The sequence below is a fragment of the Triturus cristatus genome, chromosome 1_1 (genome assembly GCF_964204655.1).
Source record: "Triturus cristatus chromosome 1_1, aTriCri1.1, whole genome shotgun sequence".
In the NCBI taxonomy this organism is placed as follows: Eukaryota; Metazoa; Chordata; class Amphibia; order Caudata; family Salamandridae; genus Triturus; species Triturus cristatus.
Window position 1 is genome coordinate 181,855,492 of NC_140579.1, and position 26,425 is coordinate 181,881,916.

A 26,425-nucleotide genomic window follows, 5' to 3' on the forward strand; every position below is an offset into this window, starting at 1 on the left:
CCTGATAATTCCTAGTATATGGTACTAAGGTACCCAGGGTATAGTACATGATGGGTTTCCCATGGGCTGAAGTAGGTATTATGCCACCCATGAGAGACCACTCAAATTGTGACTAACAGGCCTGCCATTGCAGCGTGTGTGAGCTGGTGCTAGCACCACTTACGACAGATATAAGTTTCCTTATAGCCAAGGTCACTGCACTTAAAACCTATAAGTCATCCATAAGGCAGGATTTTCAATCCTGAAGGCAGGGCGCTCGGTACTAAGTGTAAAGGTGCCCCTACATGAGCGGGTCACCCCTACAACCTTTGGAGTCCATTCTCCTGGGTTGTAAGTGCATCAGCCATTACGCGATGATTATCTCTAAACTGGCTGTGACGAACCCGGTCATGTTTGGGATCAAACATGTTGGAATCATACACCCCACACCATAACGGGTGTGAGAGGTATGATTCCATTCACTGTAATGCTCCAGCGGGAGGCCCTCAGTGCTCCCGGTACCAGTCTTTTAGAACCGAACTGCAACTTAGGACTGCTGCCTACCAGAGACATGATTCTGCCCTCCTGCTGCCGAGCCAAGCTTAAGCAGGGAAAGGCAGAACAATAGGTGTCCTGTAACAGGATGGTGTGACCACCTTACAGACAGGGTTTAGTGTATTGGTACAGGGTGGGGGCTCTGAGACTGCTTGAAGGGCACATTTTGTGCACTCCTTGCATACTTCAGTTAAAACCAGTTCAGTGAGCTGTTGGCTCGGGTACTGGCGCTAAACTGGACAAGGGACATGGGAGAATCCTCCCCACTGTCCATCCTCTCCTCTGGGAGGGACCCCACATTCGTCCCAAACCTTTCCTAAGAGTACTTAAGGGCTTACCTTTGGGTGGGTCCCTAGTTCATTGTGGGACAAGATCCAGATCACATACCATTTCAACTTCGACCATCCAGACACTCTGGACTTCGCTTTGGGAACCAAGACTGCAGATTCCTGTTGCTCTTGGTCTCATCGTCCTTCTTGTCTTCTGCAACGTCTGTGCCCGATCTCCATACAGGCTCTTCACCAGGCCTGTGGACATCCAAGACACCAGAAGGAATCTCTCTTGGAGTGAAGGAGTCACTCCCCTGCATTTGCAGGCACTGCAACTCAGCTGGTCCTGGGCTCCCATGGACTCCGAAAGGCTCAGCAACACAGGTGGTGGTTCTGCAACTCCCTCGAGGCCTGCAGTGTCTTCATACCAAATTTGAGGCCAGTATCCCTCATCAGAACCGCTGGAACAGAACTCCTGTGCATCGCATCGACTTGCCGTTGCCAAGGATTGTTGGCTGTCTCCCCCAGAGATCTGTGGGCTCCAAGAAGCTCCAACCTCCTGCAGCCAAGATCTTCGCCCTCACCATGAGCCTTCTTCATTAATGAGTTGCTCAAGGTCCTCTGGCAACTCCTGTGCCTTAGGCCCGTGCGTCCTCTTGATGGTCTTCTTGGGCTTCAGTCGGCTCCCCTGCTTGCTCAAGGCCTGCAATGATTTACCTGCTTCTGGTGAGTCACTTGGACCTTACTGGTCCCGACACTGCACCTTTGTCGTCAACTACGTTGCTTGCTGCTGTAAAAGCTTGTTGGTGCCCCTGCTGGACACTGACTCCTTGGCTCTCGACAACTCATGTGGGGCAGCTTGTGAATGGATCTTGGTCTTCTACAGCATTTCTTGGTCCGCACATCTGCAACTATAAGGGCACAGTCAACCTCTCCTGCATTTCCGACATTGGTGGCTATTCGTCTTCTGTGCCTCCTGGTCACTCCTGAGTGGCATAGACTCTGTCCCTTCTGCATGCAGGTACCTCTCATTTTGAATCCAGCTTTGGGATCGACCTGTCTCCTTAGTCTTCTTCTCCAGCAGCACCTTTCTTGAAGTCCTCCGTTGTGTTCTACGGCGGTTTCTGACGTCACTTGACACCTGTGCACCCACTTCCCTGGTGTAGGTATCATGGTTCCTGAGGTATCCACGGGTGGGGTGACTTTCCAACCTTCCATGTTCCACAAGGTGTCTTCAGGGTCCGCTGGGAAAGGTCCTTTTTCTGCAACCACAACTTATCCATTGACTAACGTTGTGCATGCAGGCATGTTCCCACACTGCACACGACCTCCGTGGGGTTCTCATTCCACTATTTTAGTATATGGTTTGGTCTTCCCTCTGGAGACCACTGTGTATTTGTGCTATTTACAAGTTCTAGTTTGTGAATATTGTGTGTATTGTGTTTATATCTCCGGTCAGTTGATATTGCAAAGTTTTAGTGTTGATTATAAAATACATATTTTCAGTTACCCTATACCACAAGATTAAGTACTGGTAAAACAAACTTACACTCCTTCTGGACTAAGCATGAAGGCTGATCTCCACAGCTACCACTTCCAGAGCTTTCTAAGGTGGTCTAAGACCATTAAAATCACCATAAGGGTTGTCTGGATTAGTGCAGGGTACTACACTTTTATTAGTGAGCACCATATACTAAGCCATCCTCTCACAGTGAGGCGAAGCTATTCATGGCCTGGACCCTCAATGACAGTCCTGGCCATCCTCGTTCAAGGCCACACTGTAAGTCACTGCCCTCACATTCACCAGGAAAGGGCAGAAAGCGCAAAACACTAAAGAAAGGTTAGTCTCTCAAACGCCTCTCCATTTCCCAGGATCTTCACCCTTGTAACTGGATTTGACAGTCGTGGAGCGGCAGATGCTCCTCCAAGTGGCACCTTGCCAGTGACTCCACAGGACTGCCCAGAGCCACGTTGGTTGCCACCTACACCATCTCCAGTTTTCCTGGCTTCACTGGAGCTAGCACCATCGTTCCCAGAAATCCTGGTGCCGACACCTTTATACCCAGAGTTCCCATGGTTTCTTTCAGCCTACCCATCTTTAAGCCTTTAGCTCCGAAACTGGTATTGTTTGGCACCGTTACTTTAGCACAGGTCTGGTTCCTCCATTCTTTTGGCAAGTGCTCCATTATACGGCGAAGCAGCCATCTATCTCATGACCAACACCGCCACCTCTTCTGATGTCGAACGCTGATTAGTCAGTGCCACTTCCTTCTCCTTTTCCTGACTCCGTACCCCACAGCAGATCCAGAAGTGATGGCAGATACTCTTGGAGGAGGAAGAATACAGGCAGAGGATCCATAAACTTTTAGGATCAGACACTGATCCTCTGAATCTTTACACCTACATTGATGATGGTTGTAGGAAAAATCTTATGAGATGGCAGGCCTGTCATTGGCCAGTGGATTAGACATCTCTCTGGACATGTAATTTCCAACAGGGCCTCCTACCCTAGAAATGATGCATTTCCACTCAGTGGTCAATGAAAGCTGCCAGGGTGCTGGAACTGCACTTTCCAGTGGTTAATTTAAAGGCAAATTTCAACCTTGAGGTATTTCTCCCAGCCGCACACTTGCCGTAACCCCTATTGCCTTTCAGTGAAGCCCTGCTGGATCCATTTAGGGTAGCATGGTCGAAACCCACCTCTCTGTGGAGCTCACCATGGTTGCCTAAGCCTCTCTGACGCAACGTACTTGGCTTCAATCTCTAGCTTCTCCTCAGATGTACAGGCCGGCTTGATGGCCCTCCCCTTTGATGAAACAAGCCTATCTGGGGATAAAGCTGATTCTGCCTTGGAACGTTTCAAAGTTAGTAATCCTATGGCCCGGTACTTGGGACTCCAGCCAACCAAGGACTATCACTAGTTTTGAGGGTTCTCAAGAGGATTTACCTTCTGACAGCGTCAGTCCTTTCCGCCCCACACCCAGCAGCCCCAAAATCCAATCCTCAAGCAATACAGGGGTAGAGTCAAACGTAAGGGCTTTGGATCTCTCCAGCAATCTTCCTCTCACACACCACCAGGAAAGAAGGTCTATTTTGCTCTTGCAAGCCAACAGGGCTCTTGTGGAAGAGTGAAGCGCATGTCCTCTTTTCAACTGACCCGGAAGAGTGTTGGATCAGACCAGTGCGTCCTTCAAATCCTATAAAGGGGTGTACCCTACCCTTCCATGACAGAGAAAAGGTACCCCCTACGTACTTTCAGGTCCAAGAGGAGGGGGAAAGAACAAGAAAATGACAGAAGTACCTCTAAATTGACCTATCTAATTACAATATTGGCTCAAAGCTCATACATAAGACATGTCCCCATATACAAAGTTTTATCACCTGTATCTGAAAGAGACATGTTAGTGATAGATCCCTTACCTTAGAATATCCCCAGGCGTCAGACTGGATCTGGAACGTTTTCGTCAGCAGTACCCCTGCGCGTCGGAAGGCATCGTCGTGCGGCTCTGTGTATGTCGTTGGTGTCGTAGTCGCCGAGATGACGTCGTCTGAGCTACTTAGACGTGTCCACGCACGCTAACGTCAGTTCTTTCTTTTTCCACGCCAACAAGCGCAGATCCGAGGGAGAGTGGTACTCCTAGTCAATAAAATTGACTTGTTTATGAGACCTGTATCTTGTTTTTGTCGACAATTCGACTTTTGGTGCAGTGGGGATGCCCGGGTTTAAGTCCGGTTGGGACTGCCGTCAGACCATGTCGGTGACGGACCCGCTCAACGTGTGTCTCTTCTGTTTGGGGCACGCCATCTCCCCGAGACGTGCCCCGATTGTCGGGCCATGGCTCAGACGACTTGCGGAAGCGTTCCCGGTAGTTGTTGGAGGCCCGGCACGCGGTACTGCGCCACTCAAGGTCCCTCTCCCGTGGGAGGTCGAGGGATCGCTGGCGCAGCCGACACCATTGTTCATCGGAATCAGGGAGACAGGTAAGTCACAAGCGCCATTAAAGGTTAAAGAAGCGGCGTCGCTCTTCGTCTAACCCTCACCGGTCGCGGCACTCGGTGGAGGGGGCCGGTGGTCACTCCCCCGCGGCTCCTTTGGGGCCTCCGTTGTTGCCTGCAGCTTGCCCGCATTGTTGGGGACCGTACGTGCCTCCGGAAGAAGTACAGGTACTTCTGTCGGCCATGGGCCTTTTCTTTGTCCCATCGGGTCCCTCCAGAGCTCATAGGGGCCCCGCGGACCCCTTGGGTGGTTCTGCCCCTGTGCCGCCGCATTTGGCGCCGGTTACGCCGGCAAGATACCCTGTGGCGCTGTTGGCTCCGGCTTGGACGCTGCCGTTGGCTCCGGCCTCGGCGCTGCCGTTGGCTCCGGCCTCGGCGCCGCCGTTGGCTCCGTCCTCGGCGCCGCCGTTGGCTCCGACCGTAGCACTTCCGGAAGCCTCGGCGCGGCAGTTGGCCTCGGCGCCGCCTTCGGATCTGGCATCGACGTTGTTGCCTCCAGGGCCGGATTATATCAAGCCTGCCTTGTCCTGGCTCCAATTCCTATTCCTGACCAAAGGGGGGTACTAGGAGGGGTCTGAGGACCTTCTCGCAGCTCGCTGTGAGGATGATCTACACTGGATTGACAATATGGAGGATCCAGCAAGCTGGAATTATCTCCACACCCTGATACACTGTCCCCCTCCTCCGTAGCTACGGAGGTGGTGGGTTCATTATCTGATATGGCGCAGGGGAGGCTCCTAACCTCAAATTCCCTACAGTGCCTATCAGGGCAAATCTCCTCACTGTAGTGCTTCAGCAGCGGCCTCCCCTACAGAGCTGCTACTACCCTTCAATAACGCACTTTAAAAGTCACACAGGGGCGCCTTTGCATGCAAGGCAACCCCAGTTTCATAACACAGCACCTACCACCAGAGTGTCTAGTGATCCAGGGCTCTGCTTCTCCAAGGGCCTTTTGGCCCTCTATTCCAACTCTGTGTGGGACACGGTGGCGCAGGTGCTGCCACAGTGTCTAGCGGAGGCTTGGAAGGTGCTCTCAAGCAATTGCAGAGGGCAAAGATGCGGTGGGATTCACCATCCATTATGCTCTTGACCCTGCATCCTCCATGGGCAGAGCAATTTGTATAACAGCAGGGTGGGTCCCAGGGCTAGCGGGTAGATCAGTCAACCGCCACTCCTACCACCGCTGCCTCCAAACCTTCCTAGTCTTCTGTTTCAGTCCACTGTTTCAGGCCCACCGCACGCCAGGGGACGGCTGGATGCGCCATCACCTCCCCCACTGGCGCCCAATCACTTTACACAGGTGGGTTCTGTAAACAGTCCAAAGGGACTACTCCTCCCCTTCGAGACTACTCCTCTTGCTCTGCCACGTCAGTACGACCGCATGTCGGGGGATCACTTGACACTTTACCAACAGGGAGTTGCGGCACCCTTGGCATCGAGCGTGTTGTAGATCTTCGGAACGTCAATCGTTTCCTAGATACGCAAGACTGGATGGTAGCATTACACACATGCAGGACGCCTACTTTCACGTCCTGCCATCCCACCGGCGTTACCCACGGTTCACGGCTGGCTACAAGCACCTTCAATTCACCGGGCTCCCCTTTGGGCCTTACCAGTGCCCCTCGGGTGTTCCCTAAAAGTGCTGGAGGTGGTCGCAGCTCGTCTGCGCAGATCAGGGTTTTCAGTCTTCCCCTACCTTGACGACTGGTTGTTGAAGGCAGGCTCGCCCCAGGCAGTCGTCTCCCACCTCCAGCCTATGGCCGACCTCCTGCATTTGCTGGGGTTCTCCATCAATGTGCCGAAGTCACATCTGATCCCCTCTCAGCAGCTCCTCTTCATCGGAGTGGTTCTGGGCTCGGCACACTTTTGGATTTGTCCTCCCGAACAGCATGTCCGGGACACTCAGGCTATGATTCCGATCTTTCACCCCTTGTCCTGGGTTTTGGTCAGGAAGACACTGAGGCTGCTAGGCCTCATGGCCTCCTACATCCTGCTGATCAATCATGCCAGATGGCATATGCGGGCTCTGCAGTGGAACCTGAAGTTCCAGTGGACGCAGCATCAGGGACACCTGTCCGGCTACGTCCAGATCTCGGAGGGCACTGCACAAAACTTGCAGTGGGGTTCACTGACCAGCATTGGGTCAGCGGCAGGTCCCTTTCCATTCCCCAAACGGAGCACACAGTGGTGACGGACGAGTCCCTCCTGGGATGGGGCAGCCATATGGGGGAGGCAGAGATCAGGGGTCTCTGGTCTCAGGCGGAGTTCAAGCTCCATATCAATCTTTTGGAGCTCAGGGCGATCCTACTTGCACTGAAAGCATTCCTTTCCTCTGTCAAGGGGAGAGTAGTGCAGGTGTTCAGAGACACCACCACCGCCTTGTGGTACTGCAACAAGCAAGGCGGGGTGGGGTCGTGGACCCTATATCAAGAGGCTCTGCGTCTCTGGACATGGCTGGAACATCAGGGCATTTTCCTGGCGGTTCACCACTTGGCAGGTCCTTTGAGCGCCAAGGCGGACGCACTCAGCCGTCTGTGCATAAGGGATCACGAATGGCGTCTTCACTTGGTGGTGGCGCAAGGTCTCTTTCACTTGTGGGGAGAACCCTGGTTAGATCTATTCGCCGCCGACGAGACCGCGCAATGTCCGCAGTTCTGTGCGTTGGAGTTTGCAAGGCGGCCCTCGCTTGGCGACACTTTTCGTCACGAGTGGAGTTGCGGTTTGTTATACGCCTTTCCGCCTATACCACTTCTGCCCAGAGTGCTGAAGAGGTTCAGGCGCGATCGGGCCCAAGTCATTCTTGTGGCACCGGACTAGGCTCGAAGGGTTTGGAATCCCGAGCTACTCAGTATGAGTGTGGATCCCCCAATCCGACTGCCTATTCGGGAGGATCTCCTGTCGCAGCATCAGGGGACCGTCCTCCGCCCGAATCTGTCCAGCCTCCACCTCCTTGCGTGGAGATTGAGCGGCGACAGTTGCTTCCATTTGACTTACCTCCTGAAGTCTGTAATGTGATTCCCTCAACTAAAACTGTATACGCCTGTCAGTGGACCAAGTTTGTGGTATGGTGCACAGCGAAAGCTGTAGATCTCCTTTCTGCCCCTCTTTCTGAGGTCCTATTGTTCCTTCTCTCTTTGTCCCAGCAGGGCTCTGCTCTGGGCACTATCAAGGGCTACCTTTCTGCTCTTTCAGCCTTTCTCAGGCTGCCTGATCAGCCCTCTCTTTTCAAGTTCCCTGTTGTCAATAGATTTCTCAAAGGCATTACTCACCTTTTCCCTCCTATTCCTTTTGTGATGCCTCAGTGGGACTTGAACCTGGTTCTCACATACTCACTGTGCGCTCCCTTTGAGCCTCTTCATAACTGTCCTTTACGGTTCTTAACTTTGAACACTGTCTTCCTGGTGTCTATCACCTCCGCTAGGCGTGTGATTGAGCTCCAGGCTCTTTCATGTAAACCTCCTTTCCTGGTGGTTCATCCGGACAAGGTTGTGCTTCAGCCACGTCCCTCCTTTCTACCAAAAGTAGTCACTGCCTTTTATCTGGGGCAAACGGTCTCTCGGCCCACTTGCCTTCCGCCTCCGCGCCCTTCCGGAGAGAAAGTGTGGCTCCATCGTCTGGACCATACGTGTGCTTTCATTCTACCTTGACCGCACACAACCATTCCGGGTGGATGACCAGCTCTTTGTTGGCTACGTGAGCGCCAAGAAAGGCCGGGCTGTGCACAAGAGAACTATCTCCCGCTGGGTTGTCTTGTGTATTCAAGCCTGTAACTCTTTGACTACAAAGGAGCCTCCGGTAGGGTTGCGCACCCATTCGACCAGGCCGACGGCGGCTACTACAGCATTGGGACGCGGTGTCGCACTGCGTGACATCTGTCAGGCGACCACATGAGCCTCACTGCACACTTTCACTAAGCTCTATTGCCTTGACAGTCAAGTCCGGAGAGACTGCTTCTTTGGCCGTTCGGTTCTCCGTGACTTTCTGGTGTAATCTCACTTCGCAGACCCACCACCGGGGTTGGTATTGCTTGGATATGTATTCTAAGGTAACTAATCTATCTCTAACGTGTCTATTTCAGATGCACAAGTTACTTACTTGTGTAACGATATATCTGTAAGAGACATTAGTGATAGATTCCTTACCGCCCGCCCATCCTCCCTGTTCTGCGAACTGGTGTCTAGGGTTGAGGTCATCCCTTTCAGGGCCCTAGTTTTAATGTACCAGTAGTCGGTCTCTGGCATGGCTCTGCGTTCCTGGCGTGGAAAGTCGTGTACAGAACTGACGTCACCGCGCGTGGGCACGTCTAAGTAGCTCTGACATAATCTCGGCGACTACGATGCCAGCGACGTACACGGAGCCGCACGACGATGCCTACCGACGCGCAGGGGTACTGCTGACGAAAAGTTTCTGGATCCAGTCTGACACCTGGAGATATTCTAAGGTAAGGAATCTATCACTAACTAATGTCTCTTAGGGATATATCGTTTCACAAGTAAGTAACTTGTGCTTTTATTAGATAAAATATTATTTTATTGTTTATCAAAAATGCATTTTTTACTTATGTATATTTTTGTTCACTTTTTTGGTGTTCATAAAGTCATCATATAAATACAAACATTTATAACAATTTCATATAGGTTGTGCACATTAGAGATACAAATCTCAAAAGGTTTTAAATAACCTCACAAACAACCATCATACCTGCATTCTCACCTATCACTCTGTCCAACCATAATGTCATACATACATACAACACAAAAATGACAATAAAATACAAAATGTATCTGGGATCGTATATAAATTTGACTTCTACAGACACTTGATAATTTAATTATCCGTCTCAAACAACTCTTCTTTTATCTGTGTCTCTTGTAGGATTCCCACATGTCTGGAAATGGTCTACGCACGGTTCGGTGGAAGATTATACCACCTTCATCAGGACCAAATACAGATTTCAATACATAACACAAAAAGTGGGCGGGGGTTATCTGTAAAGACAATTGTAACACACATTAACCTGGGGACTGTCATAATCATCGATAATTTTCAAAACTTATTTCAACTTAATAGTGCCCGTGATTCCGGAACCAGAACCAGGTGTTGTTTCATATCCCACTTGATAGTGACCGTTTAATCCTTCCTATAATAGGGTGCACGTAATCGTCAAAGTGGCATAGAATATACCAGATTTAAGAAACGTGCACTGAGTCGGAGGGTGCAGTGAGTAAATGGCAACAAAGAAATAGACCAAGAATACTTCAGCCAAAGTGAAGAAACATAGAGTTTGTGTTGGAGAAAGCCTAATATATAGATCTAGGATTTAAAAAGTTTTTTTTAAGATCAAGTAGAGGTTAAATAGAAGTAATGTATAAACCTGAATGGATCTGTGTTGTTCTCAGCAAATATATCCATAGCTATGATATATCTGTGAGAAGTTGGCCTGATATATGATGTCACTAGTTCTAGTGTACACCCTGTATCAGTCCAAACAACCCTTATGGTGATTGGTTGTAAAGTCAACCTTATAGACCAGCTATCCTAGTGGTAGCATGGACAAGAGCAGTCTTAGGCTAAACTCTGTATGGCATGTGAAGCCAGCTGTTATACCATTTGCAACCCCTTGAATACCAAATGAAAGGACACCACAACAGATATATTATAAAAATAGAATGTATTTATTCTAGTCAAAACACCCTCAGCACTCTTTATGAGATTCGAGGTAAGTACAACACAGTCTTATTCAATCATATATAAGTCACACAGGTAAGTAATACAGTTAGGCCCTAGGGGCCACGCAAACCATATACTAAGTGGTATAAGAACCACTGTCACGAACACAGGATAGGCCTAGGCCTAGGCCTAGGGAATTGCTGGGGCTACACTGTCTATCAGTTGCTAGGCAGTGGGAGGCCCACGGGATTCAGGTGCAGAGTGGAAACACTCATGCGTAATGCGTTAGTCGATAGAAATAGTAGTATTTAGTAATTAAGAGTTGTAGGACACTTCGGAAGGAACTAGGAGTTAGAGACTTGGAAACTAGACACTTGGATAGTCAATACCCTTGTCAGCACCGGAGTACTCAAGTTACCTTGCCCACGGGCTGCGGATGCATAGGTGTGAACTTGCGTCGGGTTTCGTCGTCGACTCCTATGGATGCCTGAAGAAAGTTGCTGACAGGCAGTCAGTGAAGAGTGTCCGGTGGATTCCAAGGATGGAATCAGGAAGGAGGATACCTGCAAGCAGAGGGGACAGAGTCTAGGTCACCAGCCAGGAGCCGGGAAGGAACCAGGCGATGCCGTGAAGATTCAGGTGAAGAGGTGAAGCTTGTCGCAGCAGCCACGGGTACCAGGAGGCGTCGAGGACGACCAGAACCAGGAGGCGAGCTATCCCACGAAGGCTCTTGCTGTCGGCGGCATCGATGTCGAGTTAGGACCCAACAAGCCTTGGCAAGCGTAACCCACGCAGGATGGAGGACTTGCTTCTGTCGCAGACCAGGAAGGTCTGGGGTGCTTCCCTTTCACAGGGGAGCGGGTGCCAGTCTGGAGGAGCCGGACCAGCAAGGCAAAATTGAAGGTTCGTCGTCACAGAGGTCACTAGCCAACGGGTCAGCAACCGGACAACACGTCGAGCAACTCAGGTGCAGAAGGGCCCCACGCAGAACACGTGAAATGTGGGGAGCTGATCTTCTTTGCAGATGGTGCTCGGGATTGGGGCTTCTCAATTCCCCAAGCACAGCCTCGAGGAAGCCTCAGAAGTCGCGCTAGTCAGTTACTAGCCACTTTTCCCAAGTCGCCGGTCCCACGTTCCTCGTCGCCTCCACGGGTCTCAACTTTGCTGTAGATGTGGATCTGGTTCAGAGGTGTCTGGAAGTCACGGCGCTGGTCAGTCTCTGCAGTCGTCCCTCGTAGGATCAGTCGCAAAGCAAGCAGCGGTCGCTGGATGGTGCCTGGTTGCCCAGGGTGATCACTCCTTAGCCACAAGGGAGATTCTTCAGTCTTCTTCCGTAGTAGAATGTCGAAGGTCCAGAGTTTCTGTTCAAGATGCAGGTTCAGGATAATCTAAAGTCCTAGGGACTCAGCTCCCACTCTTATACTAATCTGGGGGGCTGGGTTACCTGCTAGGTCCCTCCTATGGGTGGTACTAGGGAGGGGGGTGGTTACACCCCCTTCCCTTTGTCCAGTTTTGCGCCAGGACTGGGGCTGGAGTGCCCCAGCACCGGTTTGAACTGGACTATGCATCGGACACCTTGTGTGCCCCAGGCAGTGTCTTGTTTCATTCATCCCTCCCTGCCCCAATACACTAAGGCCTGTCTAGGGTGGTGCTAGCACCTCCCAAGGCAGGAAACCTATTGTCCAAGCCTCCCTCGCTGGAAGGTCTCCCAGCAGCAGGAGGTCAGACTCGTGTCTGTGGCAGCAGCGTCCATTTTGTGACGTTGGGGCTCTGGTTAACTTTAACCGGGTAGTAGGTCTTCAACATGTCTTCTCCCTCTAGAAGGGAGGAATACTATCCTCACCGCCAGAAATGGTGTGGGGGTAGTATTCCAAAGTGTTAGACACCTTACACGACATGTTTTGATAAAGCCAAACCATAGTTACCATAACCGCGAGGATTATAAGGCACTTTAAGAGTTTATGGTAGGCGATATCATAGAACAGCTATAAGGACATGGTTCCGAAAGCTGCAGACAGGCACAGCTCATGCTAGAGCACCATCTTACATGTTACCAAGCACTCTGCCTTCATGATTGTTAAGGCCTGCCATAGGACTGACTGATAGGTTACCCATGTGTCTATATATAAGGTAGGTATAGGAATACTACACCTAAGCAAGGGGTGATTACACGACCTTGCCCCAGCTGAGTGATCAGCCAGTTGTGTCATAATGGAAGGCCAGCCAGGGGTGGCATAATACATGCTGCAGCTCCTGGTAGGCCTAGGGTACACCTATGCCCTAGGTACCTAAGGTACACTGTACAGGGTCCAAAAAGGTGATCCTTACCAATTGGGTTATGCACCTAAAGTGCATAGTGAATTTAGAGAGAGAACAGCTGGGCTGTGGGTCTGATTAGCAGGCCCACAGCCACATCTAAGTCGAAAACCAGTGAAGCAAAAGCAAAAAGTGGGGGTGAACATAGAAAGCAGACCCTACTCTCCTACAATATCCTTATCATCTTTTGAAACAATCCACAATATGGATATTTCGTAAATGACAAATTGGTTCTATCTAAAAGAGACCCCATTCAGATAATATAAAGGAAGTTTTGCTCAGTATTATTCCAGAAACAAAGCTGTATCTTTTGAGAGATTATCGGATCTCACCCCAATTAGGCGCCAACAGGTTGTTGGATCGTGTCCATAAAATGAATTATTTATGTATCTAAGGTTGAAGTATTCCAACTGGTTCCATCTATGGGAGAGATTTAAACCGAAGTGGTAATGAGAAAATCCATCTTTTGTCTGAGAATGCTTGAGTGAGTTCATTAAATATATGCTGAAGATATTACCTAGAAAGGAAAGGCACTCATAACTTGTGCTTCATCCTATTTTAACCTTGGTGCTGCAAGAGACCATATACTTGTGTGGTGCACGATGTTCCAATAGGTTTATTCTAAAAATGAATATTAAACGGTGTGGCACTAAATTAGTAAAACTAGTCGTACACACTGTATATAAGAATTGCAAACCAGCTCTGTAGATAATGTTTGAACATAACCGCGATGTGCTACTGAGATGCTTTTATTTGGAAAGCCAAAAGGGTATATTTCACATACTCGGAAGCTTAGTCCTTACTGATAGACCGAAATCTTACATACACGACTGCTGCTCTCAGGCTGATACAATGTGCTACATACATCAAATGGAATCAAGAAGCACCAAAATAAACATCAGAACATATCTGATAGTTACTATAAGAGATTACGGTTACTATACTCAGGCAAACATTTACAGAAAGCTATATGCTTATAAAATACCTCAGAGGACAGTAAATAAGCCGCTAAGTGTTCCGTGCTTATAGCTATTAGATGGCACATCTAGGGCAATGCCTCAATACATGTGTTACATGACGTTAAAATAATCCTATACGTCTGCGCAGCATATACGGGTGGGATTCTCACCAGTTAAGTGGTTTTAACCGCGACCAAATCCATCAGCGTAATCTTGTGTTTCTCTGTGCGTGCTGAAACGACTCATATTTATGGCGTATACATTGTCCAAATTGCAAAATATTGCGATATCACTTGGTGCTGAACCTGCCGTCTCTTGCGTATAGTATATGGGGCGCCATATTAGAATGTTCTCCAGTATTTGGGGTGTCTTTCATAGATTCACATGCCTGAATCATTCCCCGTCGTCGGAGTGGGAGTCCCACGGTACATAGAAAAGCAATAATATAACAACCCAAAAACCCTGGTAACCTGAAACCAGGAAGTAAAGTAGCCTAAGCTACAAGGAATAAACTTCCACATCTATGACTATCGCAGTCATTATGTCCAGTCCAAACTGCAGCCAATCAGGCGTCAGCACCCACTAGAATGTTCTCCTCAGAGGCTCAGGCTCTCGGATTTTCTACCGCACGTCGTGTGAAGGGCGTCTCCCTGAGCTCTACTCAGTACTTCAAGTTTTTCTCTACTACTTTGGAATCTTTAAGGATGTCAACTTCAAAAAGATCCCTCTTCAGGCCTTGTGAGTCCTGTGGAAAGCTTCGGCTTTTTTCTGAAGACCCTCACAAGAAATGTATTTATTGCCTCTATCCGGATCATGAGGTGAAGGAGTGTAAGATCTGCCGGACCTTCCCTCAGAAAACCCTCAGGGATAGAGAAGGGCGCCTACTTCTGTGGCTACAGAAGATTAAGGATAAAGACAACCCTTTGTCGGAGGTAGAAAGTGCCTCTGGATCCTCTATTTCTTCCAGAAAAAGGGTGGCTGAAGGAGAGTTTTCTTCTCCTGGGGCGAAGGTGTTGAGGAAAACCCAGCCTGGTAAGGGCTCTGGCCAGTCTTCGTCTTCATCAAGGAAGACGTCTCCACCTTCAAGAACTAAGCCTGTTACTCCCCCGAGGAAATCAGAAAAAACTATGCCATCTAAAAGTTTTCCTGACAGGAATTTACCTCAGGTAAAATTGTCGTCGACGATTACATTCTCGTCGCCGAGGCCTGCTGACCAGGAGGAAGATCCTGATACTGATCCACAGCCGCCACCGCCTGTCTCAATGCCTTCTACACAAATGCCGTTAGACCTGCTCAATAATCTTCAGTATATGTTGCAGGACTATTATAGGCGTTTCCCTTCTTCAGAATCGGCGGAGTCTCCTCCGCCGATGCCTATGCCAAGAGTCCCAGTACCTTCTTTTCAGTCTCGAAGACCACCTTCTCCATTGCCATCGCGTCACTTACATACTACTGACGATGAAAGGGAGGAAGGAGAAGTAGATGATCGGTCAGTGATGTCGGAGTGGGACGATTATCAAGTGCAAACTCCGTCTCCAAGTGCTCCGGCCCCGGTAGACTCTCCCCCGGTGGATATCGGGAGTTTTCATCTCCTTATGGAAAGAGCTACCAAGAGATTCCTTATCCCCATGGATGCAAAACAGGACGACTGCTTCCTTTATGATTTTAAAGACCAACCAAGGAAGCAGATTCGAGCAATTCCGATCATTTACTTTATTTGGAAGGAGGGATTAAGACTAATGGCTACTCCAAACTCTCTTCCAGCAGTTTTACCACGGTTGGATAAGAAGTATAAGGCCCCAAGTAACTCACCGGCATGCCTCATCGGTCAACCTAAAGCTGACTCCGTCATAGCTCAAGCGGCTCAAAGACGGGCCAGGAATCCATCATCGCCCATATCAGCTCCACCTGATAGAGATGGCAGACGGTTAGATGCAATAGGAAAGAAGGTTTCCACGATGGCAGCGACCACGGTTCGGGCTGCAAACTCCCTAGCTATATTGGGGAGATACGATCACCAGATGTGGTCCGACATCTCTCCTTTCATCAATATGCTACCGGAGCCTTCAAAATCCGATGCCTTAAAGATTTTGCAGGAAGGGGAGTATGCATCGGCAGAAATCATTGATGCAGCAGTGGATGTGGCATCTACTGGGTTCAGGCAATTGGCGGGAGCTGCAGCGTTAAGAAGGCAGGGTTGGCTAAAGTCAACGTCTTTTCATCAGGAGGTTCAATCGAAGATCATAGACATGCCATTTGATGGTGAGTCCTTATTCGGTCCACACGTGGACGAAGCCCTTCAGGCGATTAAAAAAGATACGGAGACGGTGAGGTCTCTTGGTAGCCTGCAATTCCGTAAGTCTTCCTTCCGTGGTGCCAGAGGACGTGGATCCTTCTCCAACAGGGGAGGTTATAATCAGCATCTATCCTTTCAATCCTCCCAGACTGGCCAAAGATCTCAAAATTATCGGCAGCAATCCTATGGACAACGGAGTCAGTCCTATTTACAGTCTAGAAGGAAACAATCCTTTCGTGGACGAGAGTCCAGTAAAAAACAATGAGAACAGCCACCTGCCACCATCTCTACCGTTGCCCCACATAAAAATTGGAGGAAAAATATCCCACTTCTATTCGAACTGGTCCAAAATTACTACAGACAAGTGGGTGTTGGATATAGTATCCAGAGGCCTGCTCTGGAATTCACAAGTATTCCACCAATTTCTCCTCCCAAGGGTCCACCCCCTGCTCATCTCAAGGAGCTTTTTTCCCAAATAAATCTGATGATTCGGAAGGTAGCAATCGAGAAAGTCCCTCTGCTGCAGAGAGGAACAGGTTTTTGTTCAAGATTTTTCCTCATCCGGAAAAAGTCAGGAGAGTGGCGTCCAATTCTCGATCTTCGCGCTCTCAACAAATTTTTAAGGAAGCTGTCCTTCCGGATGTTAACGCTCCAAGAAATTCTACAGTTACTTTCGGCGGGGGATTACATAGCCACCCTCGACTTCTAGGACGCTTATTTTCACGTACCAATCCTACCCAGACACAGAACATTTCTACGATTCAGAGTGGCTGGCAGGGATTTTCAATTCAGAGTCCTCCCATTTGGACTCCGTTCAGCACCCAGGGTATTCACAAAGGTCATCGCACCAGTAACTGCACATCTTCGCCTGCAGGGAATTCAAATTTTCCCGTACCCGGATGACTGCCTTCTTCCAAAATAGTATCAGAACATGTTCGAGAATGCCTCCTGCTTTTCCAGTCTCTGGGTCTCTCCACAAATCTAGAAAAATCGCATTTGGCTCCTTCTCAGAGAAGAATTTTCCTAAGAGCAACACTGGACACAAAACTGACCAAGGCCTTGTGTCAAAAGAAAGGCAAATCAAGATATGCAACCTCGCGCACTCATTGCTATCAAAAGAGTGCGTTTCAGTCCGTCTATACAAATCATTCCTAGGGATGATTTCATCCTGCATTCATCTCATTCCCAACTGCCGGTACAGAATGAGGCCGTTACAGGAAGAGCTCAATTTTCAAAGGCTCCAGATCACAGGATCATTAGAAGATATAATTTGCATCACCTTACGAATGCGGGACGCTTTTCATTGGTGAACCCAGGTAAAGCACTTGAGAGAAGGTTGTGCATTTCTAGTCAAAATGCCGGATTTCACCATCACTTACAGATGCATCCCTCGAGGGTTGGGGAGCGCACCTTCAAGGAATGACAGTCAATGGCAGATGGACTTTAGAACAAAGAAAGTGGCATATCAACCTCCTAGACCTGCGAGCCATATTCTTGGCTCTGAAATCCTTCCGAGCCATCATCCGAGGAGCATGCATACTAATACGGACAGACAATACGACCAGTATGCATTACTTGAACAAGGAAGGCGGGACGAGATCACCACTACTATCTCAGCAAGCACAAGAGATTTGGGATTGGGCAATTCGTCACAAGATCAGCCTCAAAGCCATTCACGTCCCTGGAATCACCAATGTTCTGGCGGATTCCCTCAGCAGAACCACAACGTCAAACCACGAATGGGAGCTACATCAACCATCCCTAGACAGAGTGTTTCAGGAATGGGGGCATCCCGATCTAGACCTTTTCGCAACCAGCCAGAACCGCAAATGCCCATTCTTTGCAAGTTGGGTTCCCCACAAAGACTCACTGGGAAATGCATTTTCGATGAATTGGTCGCAAATATATGTCTACGCTTTTCCACCAATTCCGTTGGTTCCACGAGTTCTGCGCAAGATCAAGAAACAACCTTGCCGCATGATCTTAATTGCTCCCAGGTGGCCCCGCCAGTACTGGTTTACGGAACTTCTCCTCCTCTCGGAGACCGAGCCCATACAGTTTCGACCAATTCCGCAGCTTTTGACCCTTCAGAACGGCCAAATTTGTCATCCGGACCCAGCATCGCTGAGGTTAGCAGCATGGCTCCTCAACACCTTGAATTTGCACACCTAGATATCCTTCCAGACTGTCAAGAAGTTTTGGCTAATGCTAGAGCCCCGGCAACTGTTAAAACCTACAAACTAAAGTGGAAGAGGTTTTGCGTGTGGTGTCAGTCTGTTAATCTCCATCCTATTCATGCAAGACCAGAACAAATTCTGCCTTTCTTCCTACAATTGGCAAGGTCCGGTCTTTCCCATTCTACCCTGAAGGTGTTCTTGGCGGCAATTTCAAGGTTTCGGCAGGATGGTATTAACTCTCTTTATTCCAATAGTCATCCAACAATTTTTTAAAGGGTTATTCCGGATGTTCCCTCCTATCCGGCGTTCACCTCCGTCTTGGCACCTTAATATAGTGCTTTCACAACTAATGCAGAACCCTTTCGAGCCCAATCACAAGGTGGATTTAAAGTTCCTTTCTTGGAAGGTTTCCTTATTGCTGGCTTTGACATCAACCAGAAGAGTTAATCACCTTCAAGCGTTCACTATTCATCCACCTTTTCTTTAATTTACATCTGAAGCTGTAGTATTATGCACTAACCCTAAGTTTATGCCAAAGGTTCCGACGGATTTCCATCTTAATGAACCTGTAACTTTAAAGACCTTCTTCCCAAATCCTATAACAGTTGCAGAAAAAGCCTTGCATTCTCTTGACGTCAAAAGATGTCTGAAGTTTTATCTACAGCGGACAGCAACATTGCGCAAATCGGACCAACTATTTGTAGCATATGGTAAACCGCGTCAAGGAAATGCAGTGTCAAAGCCAACCATAGCTCGTTGGATTTCTGCTGCAATTTGTTTGTCATGACCAAGCTGGACGACCATTGCAAGCGACCCCAAGAGCACACTCTACGAGAGCAATCTCTTCATCTACAGCTCTTTTCGCCGGTGTGCCTCTTCATCAAATCTGTAAAGCGGCAACATGGTCCAGCAGATATACTTTTACCAAACACTACTGTGAGAAGTTGGCCTGATGTATGATGTCACTAGTTCTAGTGTACACCTTATATCAGTCCAAATACCCTTATGGTGATTGGTTGTAACGTCAACCTTATAGACCAGCTATCCTAGTGGTAGCATGGACAAGAGCAGTCTTAGGCTAAACTCTGAATGGCATGTGAAGCCAGCTGTGATACCATATATAATCCCTTGAATACCAAATGAAAGGACACCACGACAGATATATATATAAAATAAAGTGTATTTATTCTAGTCAAACCCTCAGCACTCTTTATGAGATTAGAGGTAAGTACAACACAGTCTTATTTATGCATACATTAAGTCACACAGGTAAGTAATACAGTTAGGCCCTAGGGGCCACGCAAACCATATACTAAGTAAGTGGTATAAGGACCACTGTCACGGAAATAGGATAGGCCTAGGCCTAGGGAATCGCTGGGGCTACTCTACACTAGCAACAGGTAGGAAGTGGGAGGCCCACGGGATTCGGGTGCAGAGTGGAAACACTCACGCGTAATGCGTAAAAGTCAATAGAATCACTAGCAGTTAGAAATAAGCAGTTTTAGGACACTTCTGGTATAGCTAGAAAGTCGAGACTCGGAAACTAGACCCTAGGATAGTCACTACCCTTGTGAGCACCGAAGTACCCAAGTTACCTAGCCCACAGGCTGCGGGTGCATAGGTTTGAACTTGCGTCGGGTTTCGTCGTGGACTTCTATGGATGCCTGAAGGAAAGTTGCTGACAGGCAGTCAGTGCAGATTGTCCGGTGGATCCCAAGGCTGGGATCAAGAGGAGAGGAGACCTGCAAGCAGAAGGGACAGAGTCAAGGTCACTAGCCAGTGACCACGTGGAACCAGGAAGGAACCAGGCGATGTCGTGAAGATTGCAGGTGAAGGTGAAGCTTGTCGCTGCAGCCACGAGGACCAGGAAACGTCAAGGACGACCAGGACCAGGAGGCGAGCTGTCCCACGAAGGCTCTTGCTGTCGGCGGCGTCGAAGTTGGACTAGGACTCACCAAGCCTTGGCAAGCGGAACCCACGAAGAACGGAGGACTTGCTTCTGGTGCAGACCAGGAAGGTCTGGGGGGGCTTCTCCTTGGCAGAGAAGCGGGAGCCAGTCTGGAGGAGCCAAACCAGCGCTGAAGATTTCAGGGTGCGTCGTCTCAAAGGCCACTAGCCAGCGGGCAAGCAACCGGACAGACGCGGTGTAGGAGAGTAGGGTCTGCTTTCTATGTTCACCCCCACTTTTTCCTTTTGCTTTACTGGTTTTCGACTTAGATGTGGCTGTGGGCCTGCTAATCAGACCCACAGCCCTGCTGTTCTCTCTCTAAATCAATACTATGTACTTTAGGTGCATAACCCATTTGGATAGGATCACCTTATTGGCCCCTGTACAGTGTACCCTAGGTACCCAGGGCATAGGTGTACCCTAGGCCTACCAGGGGCTGCAGCATGTATTATGCCACCCCTGGCCTGGCCTTCCATTTTGACACAACTGGCTGATCACTCAGCTGGGGCAAGGTCGTGTAATCACCCCTTGCTTAGGTGTAGTATTCCTATACCTAACTTACATATAGACACATGTGTACCTATCAGTCACTCCTATGGCAGGCCTTGACAATCCTGGAGGCAGAGTGCTTGGTAACATGTGAGATGGTGCTCTAGCATGAGCTGAGCCTGTCTGCAGCTTTCGGAACCTTGTCCTTATAGCTGTTCTATGATATAGCCTACCATATACTCTTAAAGTGCCTTATAATCTTAGACGGTTATGGTAACTATGGTTTGGCTTTATCGAAACATGTCGTGTAAGGTGTCTAACACTGTGGAATAATACCCCCATGCCATTTCTGGACATGAGAATATTATTCCCCCCTTCTAGAGGGAAAGACATGTTAAAATCATACTTCAACTGTTAGCCTCTGACCAAAGCCTCAGCATCACAAAATGGATGCTGCTGCCACGACACAAGTCTGACCTCCTGCAGCTGGGAGTGATCCCAGCCAGGGAGGCCTGGACAATAGGTTTCCTGCTTGGGGAGGTGCTAGCACCTCCCCAGACAGCCTTTAGTGTATTGGGGCAGGGTGGGCTGAAAGGAATGAGACATGCCTGGGGCACACAAGGTGTTCCTTGCATAGTCCAGTTCAAACCGGCGCTGGGGCACTCCAGCCCCAGCTCTGGCGCGAAACTGGACAAAGGGAAGTGGGTGTAACCACCCCCTCCCAGGTCCCACCCATAAGGCGTGACCTAGCAGGTATCCCAGCCCCCCAGATTAGTATAAGAGTGGGAGTTGGGCCTCAAGACTTTAGATTATCCTGAACCTGCAAAACTGAACAGAAACTCTGGACCTTCGACATTCGACGAAAGAAGAAGACTGAAGAATCTCCCTTGTAGCCAAGGAGTGGCTACCCTGTGCAAACAGGCACCATCAAGAGACTACCCTTTGCTTTGCCCACGTTCTACGAGGAACCGACTGCAGAGCCTGACCAGAGCCTTGACTTCCAGACTTCTCCGACCCTGATCCACATCTACAGCAGAGCTGAGATCCGTGGAGGCGACGAGCGACGTGGGACCGGCTACCTGGAAAAAGTGGCTAGTAACTTAAAGCGCAGCTTCTGAGGTACCCTCGAAGTTGTGCACCGGGGATTGAGAAGCCCCAACCCCAAGCACCATCTGCACCGAAGATCAGCCCCCCACACTCCACGAGTCCTGCGTGGGCCCCTTCAGCATTTTCCTGCTTGCCGCGTCTGTCCGGTTGCTTGCCCGCTGGCTAGTGGCCTTTGTGACGACGCACCCTGAAATCTTCTGCGCTGGTTTGGCTCCTCCAGACTGGCTCCCGCTTCTCTGCAAAGAAGAAGCACCCCAGACCTTCCTGGTCTGCACCAGAAGCAAGTCCTTCGTTCTTCGTGGGTTCCGCTTGCCAAGGCTTGGTGAGTCCTAGTCCAACTTCGACGCCGCCGACAGCAAGAGCCTTCGTGGGACAGCTCGCCTCCTGGTCCTGGTCGTCCTCGACGCTTCCTGGTCCTCCTGGCTGCAGCGACAAGCTTCACCTTCACCTGCAATCTTCACAACATCGCCTGGTTCCTTCCTGGTTCCACGTGGTCACTGGCTAGTGACCTTGACTCTGTCCCTTCTGCTTGCAGGTTTCTTCTATTCTTGATCCCAGCCTTGGGATCCACCGGACACTCTTCACTGACTGCCTGTCAGCATCTTTCTTCAGGCATCCATAGGAGTCGACGACGAAAACGACGCATCTTCACCCCTATGCACCCGCAGCCTGTGGGCTAGGTAACTTGGGTACTCCGGTGCTCATCAGGATAGTGACTATCCTATTGTCTTGTTTTCAAGTCTCAACTTCCTAGCTACTCCGGAAGTGTCCTAAATCTACCGTTTTCTAAACTGTACTATTGCTATTGACTTTTACGCATTACGCGTGAGTGTTTCCACTCTGCACACGAATCCCGTGGGCCTCCCACTTCCTAACTAACGCTAGTGTAGTGTAGCCCCAGCGATTCCCTAGGCCTAGGCCTATTCTATTTCCGTGACAGTGGTTCTTATACCACTTACTTAGTATATGGTTTGCGTGGCCCCTAGGGCCTAACTGTATTACTTACCTGTGTGACTTAATGTATGCTTAAATAAGACTGTGTTGTACTTACCTCTAATCTCATAAAGAGTGCTGAGGGTTGCTTAGAATAAATACACTTTATTTTATATATATATCTGTTGTGGTGTCCTTTCATTTGGTATTCAAGGGATTATATATGGTATCACAGCTGGCTTCACATGCCATTCAGAGTTTAGCCTAAGACTGCTCTTGTCCATGCTACCACTAGGATAGCTGGTCTATAAGGTTGACTTTACAACCAATCACCATAAGGGTATTTGGACTGATATAAGGTGTACACTAGAACTAGTGACATCATACATCAGGCCAACTTCTCACATTGGTGAGCAGCGGTTGGGATCTGAGCTTGCTGTTGTAATACCATTGTAATCTTGAGATACTAAATTGAAAGATCACACAGATATTGTCTAGGTACATATAACATAGATTATAATACTTAAGTCCTACTGGACTTTGTAGTTGTAGGTTGAAGGGAGTAACACACCCTGACTACAACTACTAGAGAGGTTTAGTAGATACAACTAGTGTAGGTAGGTGCACACACCACACCCTCACTAGATCATGTCTCTGAGAGGAGATCAAGTGGATGCTCTCTCAGGAGGATCAGGTCTGCAAAAGACCCCCTCTAGATATGATACCTTAACATTCCAGGAGATGAGACACTTGTGTACCTCCAGAGGAATAAAACAGGGTGCAAACCCTACCCTCCTTCAGTTAAGACAACTCCTAGAGGAGTATGACATTCTTAGGGCATCTCAGGCAGGTGCCCTAGGCACAGAGGAGGGTCTACCCACCACAGAGGAGTCAGAGGAGACTTCAGATGAAGAGGTAGACAGCCAGGGCCAAGTAGGAAGACTTAGCCAGGCTAACCTAAGCTTACATGGGAGTTTGCATGGGGTCCCCCCTTACAGACCCCCAAGTAGGCTTACACAGAGAAGCAGGAGGGACAGATCCCCTTCAAGGGAATCCATCCACTCCCATGTCTCTAACATCTCTAATGCTTCCTCTCACAGGGGAATGACTTCACCTGAGAGAAAGGAGCATGCAGCCAGAATGAGGGAGGCTAATCTGAGGATTCAGAGGGAAGAACTTGCCCTTGCCAAAGAGAAGCTTGCTCTGGCTAGAGAACAAAAGTTAAGTGGGTTAGAACCCACTGGTGGCAGCAACATTCCTAGAGATAGAGACAGGCACTATGATAATAGAAACCTGAGCAAGATTGTCCCTCCCTACAAGTGTGGGGATGACATCCACAAATGGATAACTGCTTTGGAGAGAGCTTGCAAAGTACAGCAGGTACCCCAAAGTCAGTGGGCAGCTATCTTGTGGCTCTCCTTCTCTGAGAAAGGAAGAGACAAGCTCCTCACAGTTAGTGATGAGGATGCAGATAATTACACTGTCCTGAAGAGCGCTCTGATTGATGGGTTTGGCCTAACCACTGAACAATACAGGTTGTTGTTCAGGGATACCCAGAAGACACAGACTCAGGACTGGACTGACTTTGTAGATTGTGCCACTAAGGCTCTGGAAGGCTGGCTAATGGGAAGTAAGGTTAAGGACTATACAGGATTGTATAATTTGATCATGAGAGAACAAATACTTAACAACTGTCAAAACCAGCTATTGCATCAACACCTGATTGATTCTGATCTGACTTCTCCCCAAGAATTGGGAAAGAAGGCAGATAGATGGGTCAGGACTAGAGTTAAGCAGAAAAACCAGAACCAGGGCGGTGATCAGAAAAAGGCAGACCAGAAGGGTAATGATCAGAAACAAAAAGACCAGAAGTCTTCACCAGGCCCCCAAAAGGCTCAGGGGGAGGGTGGTTCCAAAAAGGATAAAAAGAAAGATGGCCAAAAGAAACCATGGTGCAACTATTGTAAGTCCAACTCACATTGGTTTAGTGAGTGCACCAAAAAGGATAAGCCCCCAGCCACCATTGCCCCTAAGGCAACTGTACCCCCTAGTTCAGCTGTAAGTGGTGGTTCCCAGCAAAAGGGTGTAGTAGGGTTAACCCTGGGAACTGAGGAGGATTCTGGCCTAGTCAGAGTACCTACTCAGGCTGTTCTGATCTGTGATGGGGACTTAGCTTTGTCCTCTACTGTAGGCCCCAGTAACCTGGGCAAGTACAGACAAACACCTTTTATCAACCAAAGAATGGCTCAGGCCTACAGGGACACTGGGGCTAGTGTCACAATGGTGACACCTGCTTTTGTGGACCCTGGACAGATCATACTAGGTGAGAATTACCTAGTGACCAACGCTAGCAATGCCACTACCTCCCATAGTGTGGCTATTGTTAACTTCTCCTGGGGAGGGGTAACTGGCCTCAAGAAAGTTGTTGTTAGTTCAGACCTTCCTGTAGAGTGTTTACTGGGCAATGATCTTGAAACTTCAGTTTGGTCTGAAGTGGAGTATAGGACCCATGCAGAAATGCTGGGGATAGATGCACATGTCCTTGCTGTGACCAGGTCACAGGCCAAAAAGTGCACCACTGAACAAGTGCTGGATCCTGAAACTATGGACCAGTCACAATCCAAGAGAAAGAGCAGTAGGGTTAAGGCTGTGCCTTCCCCCCTGCCTCAGGTGGTGGATCAGCCCTCCCAGGAGGATGATTCTGAGAGCCCTGAAGGAACTGTCCTAGAAGAACTTGAACCTGATCAGGTTGAGTTTCTTGGGACAGGGGGACCTTCAAGGGCAGATCTGAGGCAGGCTCAATTAGACTGCCCCTCTCTTGAACCCCTCAGACAGCTGGCTGCTGCTGAGGCTGCAGGGAATGCTCAAGGTACCCATAGAGTGTATTGGGATGAAGGGCTACTGTATTCAGAGGCTAGAGACCCCAAGCCTGGTGCATCCAGGAGGTTGGTCATACCACTGAAGTTCAGAGGCTTCCTTCTAACCTTGGCCCATGACATTCCCCTTGCAGGACATTTAGGCCAGAACAAGACTTGGGACAGGCTTGTCCCTCACTTTCACTGGCCCCATATGTCAGAAGATACAAAGGAGTTTTGTCGCTCCTGTGTCACCTGCCAAGCCAGTGGCAAATCAGGTGGCACCACAAAGGCCCCCCTCATACCACTACCTGTGGTGGGGGTCCCCTTTGAAAGAGTGGGCATAGATATTGTAGGGCCAATGGACCCACAAACAGCATCTGGGCACAGATTCATACTGGTGATAGTGGACCATGCCACCAGGTACCCAGAAGCAATTCCCCTGAGGACCACAACAGCTCCTGTTGTGGCAAGGGCCCTGCTTGGAGTATTCTCCAGAGTGGGCTTTCCAAAGGAGGTCATTTCTGACAGAGGTACTAACTTTATGTCAGGATACTTGACTGCAATGTGGAAGGAGTGTGGTGTTAACTATAAGTTCACCACACCCTATCACCCACAGTGCAATGGGCTTGTTGAGAGATTCAACAAGACCCTAAAGGGAATGATAAAAGGATTACCAGACAAGCTTAGGCGAAGATGGGACATCCTTTTACCCTGCCTTCTGTTTGCTTACAGAGAGGTCCCACAAAAGGGGGTTGGCTACAGCCCTTTTGAGCTTTTGTTTGGGCATCCTGTAAGAGGACCCCTGTGTTTGGTGAAGGAAGGATGGGAGAGACCTCTCAGACAACCCAAACTAGACATAGTGGATTATGTACT

At 49.1% G+C, this 26,425-nt stretch overlaps 1 protein-coding gene across 1 annotated transcript in view; it reads left to right on the top strand.

The window, feature by feature from the left end:
- IPO4 (importin 4) overlaps nucleotides 1-26,425 on the top strand; it is a 3,494,625-nt gene that overhangs the window by 2,702,398 nt on the left and 765,802 nt on the right. The gene's annotated exons all lie outside the window — the stretch shown is intronic.